This window comes from Arvicanthis niloticus, chromosome X (assembly GCF_011762505.2).
Source record: "Arvicanthis niloticus isolate mArvNil1 chromosome X, mArvNil1.pat.X, whole genome shotgun sequence".
NCBI classification, from domain to species: Eukaryota; Metazoa; Chordata; class Mammalia; order Rodentia; family Muridae; genus Arvicanthis; species Arvicanthis niloticus.
In genome coordinates, this window is record NC_047679.1 from 38,280,206 (window position 1) to 38,291,994 (window position 11,789).

Genomic DNA, 11,789 nt, shown 5'->3' on the forward strand with positions numbered 1-11,789 from the left:
TTGAATTAAAAGGTGTATCATTCATTTTTTTCATTTTGGATATAATATTTTCAGGTATAGAAATTATTGTCAGATTTTTTAAAACTTATTTTGAAGCTACTTATATAGAGTACATGACCTATAAGTTGACAATTAATTCACCATTAATTTATCAAGCAGTTGTTTACAATTTAATATGTAAAATATCACTATAAATTAATAATAGCTTCAATTTTTAATCCCTTTCAGAGTTAATAGAATCATATGTGGAGCAAGTATGTAACAAAAATTCCATTATCTAAGCCTTGGTAATGGAATGGATATGCTGGTTTAGTAATGAATACCAATGCAGGAAATTCTTTTCAATAAATGAGTTAGTTAGGCAAATATAGAAGCAATCATTTTGTTCAATATGAACTACACTATGGCTTTTTCAGTGAGATATATTGATAACATTAAAGTAATATGTATATGTGACTTAGGTTTATGAGAAATCAAATAATCATGGAAGTATGCACTCTTGAAATCATAGATATGTTGTTAATATCTATCAGAAAACGAATATAGTAAGTAGGGATACGTAATAAGTAAAACATTGAATACGGTGTAATAAAAGTAAATGTAATTTAAAGCTGGTAGTATATTCTCTATTTCTTACTAGTATATGGGCTACCTAAACAAGATAAGGTTAAACAAAGTACATGATTATGCACCTAATCCTCAAGAGACTTGGCGCCCCAGAGATGAGTAGAAAGGTCTAGTGGAGTAGGGGTGGGGTAGAGACATCCTCTTGGAGATGGGAGTAGGAAGTGTGTGATTTGGAACAGTCTGAGGGTGGACCAGGAGGGGGATAAAGTCTGTACATTTAAAAAGATTAAATTACACACACACACACACACACACACACACACACACACGTTGTAGCTTAGAAGTTTGTACTCAATGTGTCTATGAATAAAATCCAGTGAAGGTTTTGTTTTATAAATATTTAAGATAGAGCTTTGCGTTTGATAAGGAATATATTTAAAGTATAAGAAGTAAAGACAAACAAGGATGTATTTTGTAATGTTTTATATTTCATTTGTTTTTCAAATGTCTATGAATTTGAGACTTGGTTCCCAGCCTCTTCTTGACACCTGATTCTCAGGCTTGCAGTATGTGTATGAGGTATAAAACCTTAACAGGTAGGACTATTATGCAGTTCCCAGGTCAACTGGGGGGTGTAGCTATTTTGCAGCAATTACAGTTGCTCTCATGGGCCTCTTAAGTTTTTTGCAAGTAAGTTACTTTAAAATGCTAAGCCTTAAGGATCAGTTTGGCTTCTTGTTTTAAGACACTATATATACTTATTCCTCTACTTCTGCCAACTGTGAGACCCTCACCAGATATCACTATAGTGATACTAACCTATCATTAGCTTTCAGATTCCAAAACTCTAAGCCAAATAAAACTATAAAGTTAGGTTTCCTCAAGAATTTCACTGCAGTGATATAAGAGAGACTGGTCAGCTCTTTAATACATTGAAATTAGATGATATAATGATGGTCACAGTGGAGACACAGTTGAGCGTAGAAGTAACAGGCCAGTGCTGGGGAACACATGACATAGAAGTAAACTCATTGTCATATGAAAATTCAATGAGGCATCACATTCGATTTTTATATATTTTAAGCTCTGTATTTATTTCAAATATTAAAATGTTGAAAATAGAAAACTCGTAACATATTTTTCTATGTAATTGCAAAGATAATTTCTTATATCATAGTCAACCAACTTTTATCTAATTTTGTGTAGATTTTTTTTTTCAGGATACAGCTAATTTCAAACACTGATAATATAGCCTACATGTGTCATTTACTTCATTCTCCCTATGTTTGTTCAACAAAATACTCCAGAGAAACATGTTATATTGAAGGTGAGTATAATGCTTTTCAGTCTGTAGTCAGTTGGCTTTTTTGCTATAGGGCTTGAGGGAAAGTAGTTCATAACATTGTGAGTATAATATAGAGAAAATTGCTTCTTTTGTTTTTAGAGGCAGAAAAAGATTTCAATATCCCCTCCCAGCACTTTCTTACAATGACATAACTTCCTTCCATTAGTCTTACTCTCAAATGTTGCAGACTCCAAGTTTTGGAGACCATTTTACACAGGGATCTCAGGAGGATATTTCTGTGAACAATGAAACTTCCTGATTTATCAAGAATGATTCTGACTTAAAATTAACAAGCAATCAAAAAATAGCCTTTTACAGATAGTTGTTTTACTGTTTTATAACGCTGCTCTTCACATAGCTCTAATTAGTAATTCTCCTTTTTCAGTTGTTTTCTACATACCTTAGCTTATTATTACTTTCTGAAATTGCTTGAGTATATTCTCCAAAAGTTCTACAAGTTTTTTCTCTGAATCTTATATTTTCTTTTATTTCCTGAAAAGTTTCTGGCAGTCATGAATAAGACCACTTATGAGATGCTATTAAATTGTATCAATCATGAGTTATCTTAAGAGTGACAATCACAAAACGTTAACAACAATAGAAAAAAACAAAGGAATGTGTCATACACAATACTCTTTACTCATAGTTTCCTCTGTCCTATATGAGGTGAAGATGAGAATTTATTAAAATATCTGCAAGAATTTCACAATAAATTTTGGCACTGACAGTAAAAGTTCGATTAGAAATAGAATTGTTCCTAATATATGTATAGATTTCCTAGGTAGGCCAAGACAATCTACCACCAACTTTACAGACTGAAATATGAATAACTTAATTTTCACAATTCAAAATACCAGCTATCGAAAATCAAGGTACCGATAAAGTTGTATTCTTCTCAAAGTTCTCTCCAATTATTGGAAGTTCCTTTAATAGATCCTTCTGATTTCCTAATAATTATTAGTATAACTTGGCTTGTGGCAGCATGGCCCCAATCTTAGACACTGTCTTCACATGGCTTTTACACTACTCTTTGTCTCTGTTAAATTACATCTAAATTCCCTTTGGTTTTCTCTCATAATGATACCAGTTAGAAATGTAGTACCTACCTGAATTCCCATATTATTTCATTTTTTAGGCCTTCAAATAAATACAACTACAGATATAATTTAACCAAATAAGTCCACATTCCAATATGCCTGTTGGATATGAGTTGTATAGAGATATGACAGAATGTATTATTTTTAGATTTCAATATTTGTCTTTTTAATAAAAACCTACATAGAACTGAGAGGTATGTATAATTTCCAATTACACTACTAAAATTTGCTTTGGAAAAAAATTACATTCATTACTTTTTCCTGAGATTCTGTTTTATACTTTCAGAACAAAACTCAGGGAAATTTTAAAATAACCAAATTGTAATAATGATTAATTGTTTTTCAAAAATTGAAACTATTTTAGAATTAACAGTGTAAAGGCATGTATAAAATGCCATAATAAAATGAATAATTGTTGTATGCTAACAAAAAAGCAAAAGAAAACTACAATTAAGCATTCTATAAATATATCCCAACCCTGATTATTCTTAGTAGAATACTGAATATCCTTATCCTACTACTGATTTTATTGTTGAGTGTCAAAATGAAACAATTATATTTGAAAATAATCAGGACCTCTTTGACACAAATTAATGTTTCTAAAGATAATTTAAATTTAAAAATGAAACAGTTATATTCTATATCTTGGGTCTTTCTCTCTAATGCCAGGTTTAGTATTTGAATTATATCAAAAATTCAATAAAATGGATATAAATGAGTTATGAAATAAAATATATAAAAATGATTTAATACATTAAATTCAAACTTTTCAGACTAGAAACTACTGAGACATCTTAGGCACATCTTCCAGGTAGAAAATATGACATTATATTTTATAATCCTACTGCTTCTGGTCCTTTCTGGTCCTTTTTATATATTATACAGTAGCATTGCTCTAAAATCATCAATACTAGGGTGGTAAATTTTTAAAGATAAGACCATAGCAAATCTCCCTTCTCTTTCATTGCTTCTTTTTTGTTCCTCCTTTCTATAATGGTGGCTGAAAGCAAGCTAAGGAACTCATATATACTCTGAAAAACAATCACTCAGCAATCTACTTAACAAAACTGTTTCATTGTTTTGTGTTTTCTAAATTACTAATACTAAACTTGTTTTACAATTCCATACTAATGTACTCTGATCAATGTAATATCCCAATGTCTCTCATACTACTTCTACTTCTAATACACTCCTTTCTACAAGTCCCCTTTTCACATTCATACCTTCTTAAGGTTCACTGAGTTTAACCAGGACTGTTTGCATTACCATGAGTTTTGAACTATCTTGTGGAGCCTGAATGACTACTTTTGTGAGGCATTATGAAGATAATGAGTGTACCTCCCTAGAATCCTACATCAATTATTGCTTCTGCAGAGAAGGGGGGATCCTAGGTATGGCCCTATCTGTGATTTATTCTTTAATGGCTCACTCTTGTGCAGGCTCATGGTAGGTAATCCAGATGTTGTGTGATCATGTTTGCATTGGCTATACCATTCCCAGAAAGTAAAGTTTTCAATGTTTTAATCCCTAAATTATAATTATTTGCAATTCAGAAATATAAACATGAATACAGAAAGGCTGCCCAGGATATATTTTCTGATGAACCCTCCCAGTATTCTTGAGCTTATCAGGTCTATTCTGATTGATATTCCTCTGTTCCTTGGTTAATGATTAAATACAACTACCACTCTATCTGTATCAGTATAACTTGTGGGATATGAGAGCCATGTTTATTTAAGATGTCAGATTGAACTCTTTAAGCTAATTAACATTTAAATCAGGTACAATGTGATACAATCTAATTGTTCCTCAACCTCATCACTAACTTTGGAAACAAAGCAAAACCAACAAAGAACAGTAAATGTTCTATGGTTTCCAGATAAACTTTGGGTGTTAGTAAGATTAAGTCACATAAACAACACATCTAACATGTACTATGAGCACCACCCAGTGGCAGAAACATTTTTTGCAGTTGGGCATCCCAAATGCTGTAGCAAGGAAAAAAGGGGAATGAAGGCAGAAGCTGATGAAATCAACTAGTATTAAATTTGGGCTACAGACTACATGATTAAAATTAACTATTAGGCTGAAAATAAACAAAGAGAGAATAAAACTAAAATGTTAAATTGTAAAGTAAGTCTGTAAAAAAATCTAAGTCCTTTTATAGTTTCATATGATATATTTTAACTCACCCTTTTTACTCTACCCACTTAAATTTGTGTTCTCTTTTGCTTTCTTTAAACAAGTTTGTGTTATCCATGTATTATTCTAGGATGTGTGAGTCCTTCAGTGCTGAACTTACCAGGAGCTACATTACATTCATAGAAAACAAAACAAAAAAAGCAAAACAAACAAACAAAAAAAAAACCACATATAAACAAAAACCCAACTCTATCACTATAAGTAGCTATCAAATTGTCAACTGCATGTTGGTTAGAGAAAAACAAGTTTTTAATGTTTTTAAAAAGAATGTAAAAATGCTGATATGGAGGGGGAGAATCCAGCAGCAGTGCGGGCCAGTTCTATCCTGTTCACTCCATTCACTGTTGCCCAGACCACAGCTATGCCTGCAACACTGGAGTCCTGTTGTCACACAAGAAAAACAGGTGAGATCGTCATGCTTGCTCAATACTGGCAATCCCAGTAGCCATGAGATTTTCCCTATCACCCCTGTGCTCCATCTTCTAGTACACATTTCTACTTGTAATCCTCAAGTTCTGCAACCATCAAGAAACATCAACCCTGCCTGCCTCCCTGGAGGATTGCTGCCTCCCAGAACACCAAGAGTCCTGAAGCCACCAGGCACTATCAGTTCTGCCTGCATCCCTAAAAGCCTTCTGCCAACCATGACAACCAGCTCTACCTACAATCCGAGAGACCTGTTGCCATCAAGATCTACCAGGTCTGACAACAACAGGAACAACCAGAAGGCTAAATGCCAGCATATAATCACAATCAACAAAACCCAAGTCATATGATACCATCAGAACCAAGATTTCCAACTATGGCAAGTCTTGTATATTCTAAAATACCTGAAGCACAAGAAAATAACATTACACTTAATCATAAGAAGATGATAGAGGCCTTTAATGAGGCAATGAATAAATCCCTTAAAGAATTACAAGAAAGTACAATCAAGCAGGCAGAGGCCTTTAAAGAGGAAATGAATAAATATAAAGAAGTACAAGAAAATAAAACTAAACAGGAGAAGGAAAAGAATAAATCTGTTCAAGACCTGCAAATAGAAATAGAAGGAATAAAGAGAAAACAAATGAGGCACTCATGAAGAAGGAAAGCCTAGAAAAAGAACAGGAATTACAGATGCAAGAATCACCAAAAGAATATGAGAGATGGAAGAGAGAATTTCTAGATTAGAAGATACAATAGAAGAAATTGATACACTGGTCAAAGAAAACACTAAATATAGCAAATTTCTAAGAAAAAGATCCAGGAAATTTGGGACAGTATGTAAAGTACAATCCTAAAAATAATATGAATAGAAGAAGAAGATTCCCAGATGAAAGGCCCAGAAAATATCTTCGAAAATCATAAAAGAAAATTTCCCTAAAAAGAGTTAGCTATAGGTGTCCCAGAAGCTTACAAAACACCAAATAGTTAGACCAGAAAAGAAAATCCTGCTGCCACATAATAATCTAAACATTATTTGTATAGAACAAATAAAGAATATTAAAAAGCTACAAGGGGAAAAGAACAAGTAACACACAAAGGGAGACATATCAGAATTACACCTGAATTTTCAACAAAAACTCAAAACACCAGAAGGGTCTGGGCAGATGTTTTGCAGACCCCAAGAGATCACAGATGTCAACTCAGACTACCATACCCAGCAAAACTTCCAACATCATAGAAGGAGAAAATAGGATATTCAATGACAAAATCAAATTTAACCAATATCGTTCCACTAATACAGACCTACAGAGGTTACTAGAAGAAAAAATACCACCACAAGGAGAGTAACTCATCCCGAGAAAACCTAAAAAGTAAATAACTTCACACCAGCAAATCCAAGAGAAGTGCATGCACAGGCACGCATGCGCGCACACACACACATACGCAAGCACACACAGACACACACAAAAAAACCCACAAACACACACATGAATACACACTACCAACATAAGCATCAAAATAACAGGGATTAACAATTATTGGTCATTAATATATATCAACATCAGTAGACAGAATGTTCCAATAAAAAGACACAGGATAACAGAGTAGATGCCTAAACAGGGTCAATCATTCTACTGTATTCAAGAAATAAACTTTAGAAACAAAAATAGACACTTCTTCAGATTCAAGTGGTGGCAAAAATATTTTTACTGAAAATAGACTCAAGAAACAAGCTGGAGTAGCCATTTTAATATCTAATAAAATAGATGTTCAACCAAAATTAATCAAAAAACATTCAAAAGGGGACTTCATACTCATCAAAGTTAAAACCTACTAAGACAACTTCTCAATTCTGAGCATCTATGCCCAAATGCAAGGGTACCATCATTCATTAAAGAAACTTTATTGGTCTTCAAGTCTGTTGCACACGCTGTAATCATGTGATTGCCTCATCCAAGTCCTTTGTGTTCTCTCTCCCTCTCCCAAAATGGCGGCCTCAGAAAAAAAAAAAAAAAAAAAAAAAAAAAAAAAAAAAAAAAAAAAAAAAGAAGAAGAAGAAGAAGAAGAAGAAGAAGAAGAAGAAGAAGAAGAAGAAGAAGAAGAAGAAGGGGAAGACCATTTTCTAATGGACTTTCTAGCTGAGGATGGGGGAACTGGTGGAGGAAGTACCTATGTCCCCAAAGCAGTCAGTTGGGTTGATGAAACAGACAATCTGGAAGGAGATGTGTCAACAACTTGGCATGTAATGATGTTGATGTGTACAGGGCACCTCCAGTTGATTGGTCTGTCTTTCCCACTGCTCCAAGGGCTGCTCTGGAACCCAATATCTACAGGAGCCTTTCCCAGGGAATCTGAGAAGACTCCATTAAGGATTTCTTTAGAGGATTAAATATCAGTGCTGTACACTTACCACACAAACCCAGCAATCCAGACAGGTTGAAAGCATTCGGCTATGCAGCATTTGAGGACCTGGAGTCTCCGCTTAGTGCTCTGAGTCTCAATGAAGAGTCTTTAGGTAACAGAAGAATTCAAGTGGATTGTGCTTGATTGATGATCAAGCACAGGATAAAGACAAGGGCGACCATTCTTTTGGTCGAGATAGAAATCGGGATTCTAATAAAACAGACACAGACTGGAGGGCCCGTCCTGCCACAGACAGCTTTGATGACTACCCACCTAGAAGAGGCAGTGACAGCTTTGGGACAAGTATCGAGATCGTTACGATTCAGACCAGTATGGGGATAGATATAGGGACGGATATCGGGAGAGCCCACACAGAGATATGGACCGCTATGGGCACAGGGATCGCTATGATGACCTAGGCAACAGACTATGACGAAGGCTATGACTCCAGAATAGGGAGTGGCAGAAGAGCGTTTGGAAGTGGGTACCGAAAGAATGATGGCTACAGAGGGGTTTGGGACCACTATGAAGACTGATATGGCAGAGGGGATGATTGGTCATGGAGTTTCAGGGATGATTGCCCTCGGGATGATTATAGGCATGATGACAGAAGTCCCCACCCTCCCGAAGACCAAAACTGAATTTAAAGCCTTGGAGTATTCCTAAAGAAAATGATTATTCTGCTAGCACCTTCCAGTTCAGCTGAGCATCTTCTGTCTTTGTAGAAGCGAAGCCTGTTGACACAGCTGCTAGAGAAAAACAAGTAGAGGAGTGGCTACAAAAGGAGCAGGAGAAACTGCAGTAACAGCTGGATGAGCCAAAACTAGACCTCTGGCTCAGGATAGACAACCAAGTTGGCAAAGTGAAGAAACTCAGAAAAGAGAACTGTTGAGGACAGGAAGTGAGTCATTGCAGACTGGGACCTCGGCCACATCTGTCAGAAATTCACGAAGGAGAGTGAGAAGTCTCTAGAAAATAAAACCCTCAATAAAGAAGAAGACTGTCATTCTCCATCCTCTAAGCCTCCTAAGCTCGACAAGCCTCTAAAGGTAATGCCAGCTCCTCCACCAAAGAAGAATGCAGAGGTGAAGCAAAGCTCTAATCCTCCTGCTCAATATGAGAGCTCAGCCACAGAGCAGCCGTCCCCTACAAGTGGTGGAGGGAAAGTAGCTCCAGCTCAGCTCTCTGAGGTACGACCATCAAGGAAAGATGAAAATAAAGCCAATGGGATGAGTGCCACCAAAGGCCAAACTGGAAACTTCAGCCATGGTCATGAGGATGGAGGGAACAGAGACTACTGGAAGGAGTTGGATAGGAAAGGTGTCAAAAGATCAAGACTCCATATCTACACCTGAGCCAAAGAAATCTGAGGAGAATCTAGCCTCCAAGTTCAGTTCTGAAAGCAAGTATGCTGTTCTGTGTGTGGATGGTGAGGATGAGGATGAGGATTAGGGAGATGACTGCACTGAGTAGATCTCGACACCCTGTGCTTTCTCCTAATCTCCACCCCAGAACATTCAAGAGTAAATCAAACCTATATCCAGACAAGACAAAATAAACTCACCATCTACTGAAAAAAAAGATCTTTATTAAAACAAAAGTTACCAAAGCTTAAATCACATATTGAACGCCACACAACACACAACAATAAAGGGAAGACTTCAAAAACCCACTCTCGCCAATGAATAGATCATTGAAACAGAATCTAAACAGAGAAACAATGAAATTAACATGAATTGAATAGACCCAAAATATATCTACAGAATGTTCCACCCAAACACAAAAGAATATACTTTATCAGTACCTCATGGAACCACCTCCAAAATTGACCATATATTTGTTCACAAACCATGCCTCAACAAATGAAAAAGAATTGAAATATCTCCTTGTATCTTATCAGCCCACCATGAAATAAAGCTGAATTTCAACAATAGAAGCAGAAGAAACCCTACAAAATCATGGAAAATGAACAACATATAATTAGATAAACAAAACTTCTAAAACCAATTTCATTAAAAATTTGTTAGGCAGTGGAATACAATTCTATATTTATCCACACACATATACACACACATGAGAACGTTCATGAGCCTATAAGGTTACAAAATGTGTTGATGAGCTTCTGGAAGTAGAATGACATGTAGTTGTGGGCTGTCATACTGTTTTTTTTTTTTTTTTTGTGGGGGGGGATTAAATCTGTATCTTCTGAAAGATCAGCCATTTTTCTTAATATTTTTTTTTAAAGTTGTACTTTGAAACTAGATTATTAACTACAGGTTTCTATAAGGTTTTTCATAGGTTTATAGTTTGGAATTTTTCACATTCCTCTCTAATATATCCTTCTACCATCTCTGTAATGCTCTAATTCTGTGTTCACCTCCCTTTTTTTTATTTTCACATGTATTATATTTGCCCTCTACTTTAAGAAAGTTGATATGGCTTTTAATATATCCTTTATTAGGATTTGTTGCCCTTATATCTCTTGACCTTATTCAATACTGTTGTAATTCTCTCTGCTTTAGCATTTTTATTACCAGTCTTCAACCATACCATGAGCATTTTATCTGTGTTCTATTATTTCTCCCACATTAAGAAGATGCTTTTCAAATTTCCCTTTCTAATATTCTAATTTCCACTTGTACTTGAAGCTAATACATATATCAAAATATTTGAAGCTAAGATCTTCATGGAAAAGAACACACATGGCTTGACTTCTAGGCCTGAACAACCTAATTTAGTATGAGTATTTAACTTATACTCATTTTTCTGATAGAGCAAAATGTCAAGCAATAATCTCAAGGGAACACATACAGGAAAGAAAGAAGTCAAAGCATTTTTATTTTCAGATAAAATGACTGAACAAATAAGTAAGCACAAGCGTTTTATCAGGAAACTACAACAGCTGATAATCACTTTCAGTATAGCAGCAGGATACAAAATTAATAAGCAAAAATCAATAGCCTTCTTTTATATTAGTGACAGACTGGAAACAAAAATAAGGGCAACAGAACCTTTGCTAATAACCTTACAGAATATATAATATTTTTGGGTAACCCTAACCAGGCAAATAAAACACATGTATAATAAAAACTTAGACTGATGTGGATGTCAGGAAGTGCATGCTGACAAGAGCCTGATATAGCTTTCTCCTTAGAGGTCTGCCAGAGTCTGACATATTCAGAGGCAGATGTTCACAGCTAACCATTGATTTGATCAAGGGGTTCCCAATGGAGGAGTTAGAGAGAAGAGTGAAGGAGCTGAAAGGGTTTGTGGCCCCATGAGGAGAGCAACAATACCAACCAACCAGAGCTTCCCAGGGGCTAAACCACCAGCCTGGGAGCACATAGGGAGGGACCCATGACTCCAGCTGTATATGTAGTGGAGGATGTGCTTGTCAAGCATAAGTGAGAGAGGAGATCCTTGGTCCCAGGAAGGCTGGACACCGAGTGTGGGGGAATTCGAGGGTGAGGAGGTGGGAGTGGGGAGGTATAGGCACATCCTCCTAGAAGCAGGAGGAGGGGGAATGGGATAGGAAGTTCCTGGGCTGGGGGGAGTGGTTAGTGGGGTAAGGGGATAAAATCTGAAATGTAAGTATAATATCCAATAAAAAAATAAAAACTTTAAGATATAAAAGAAGCTACCAAAAGCTGAAAGAGATCTCCAGTACTCACACTTCACTCCATTTAATATAGTAAAAATATCCATGCTACCAAAAGCACTATACAGATTCAATTTAATACCCATAA

At 35.6% G+C, this 11,789-nt stretch overlaps 1 pseudogene; it reads left to right on the forward strand.

Moving 5' to 3' along the window:
• The first annotated feature begins 5,494 nt into the window (after nt 1-5,494).
• Nucleotides 5,495-9,516, forward strand: LOC117694911 (eukaryotic translation initiation factor 4B pseudogene; annotated as a pseudogene).
• The last annotated feature ends 2,273 nt before the right edge of the window (nt 9,517-11,789 follow it).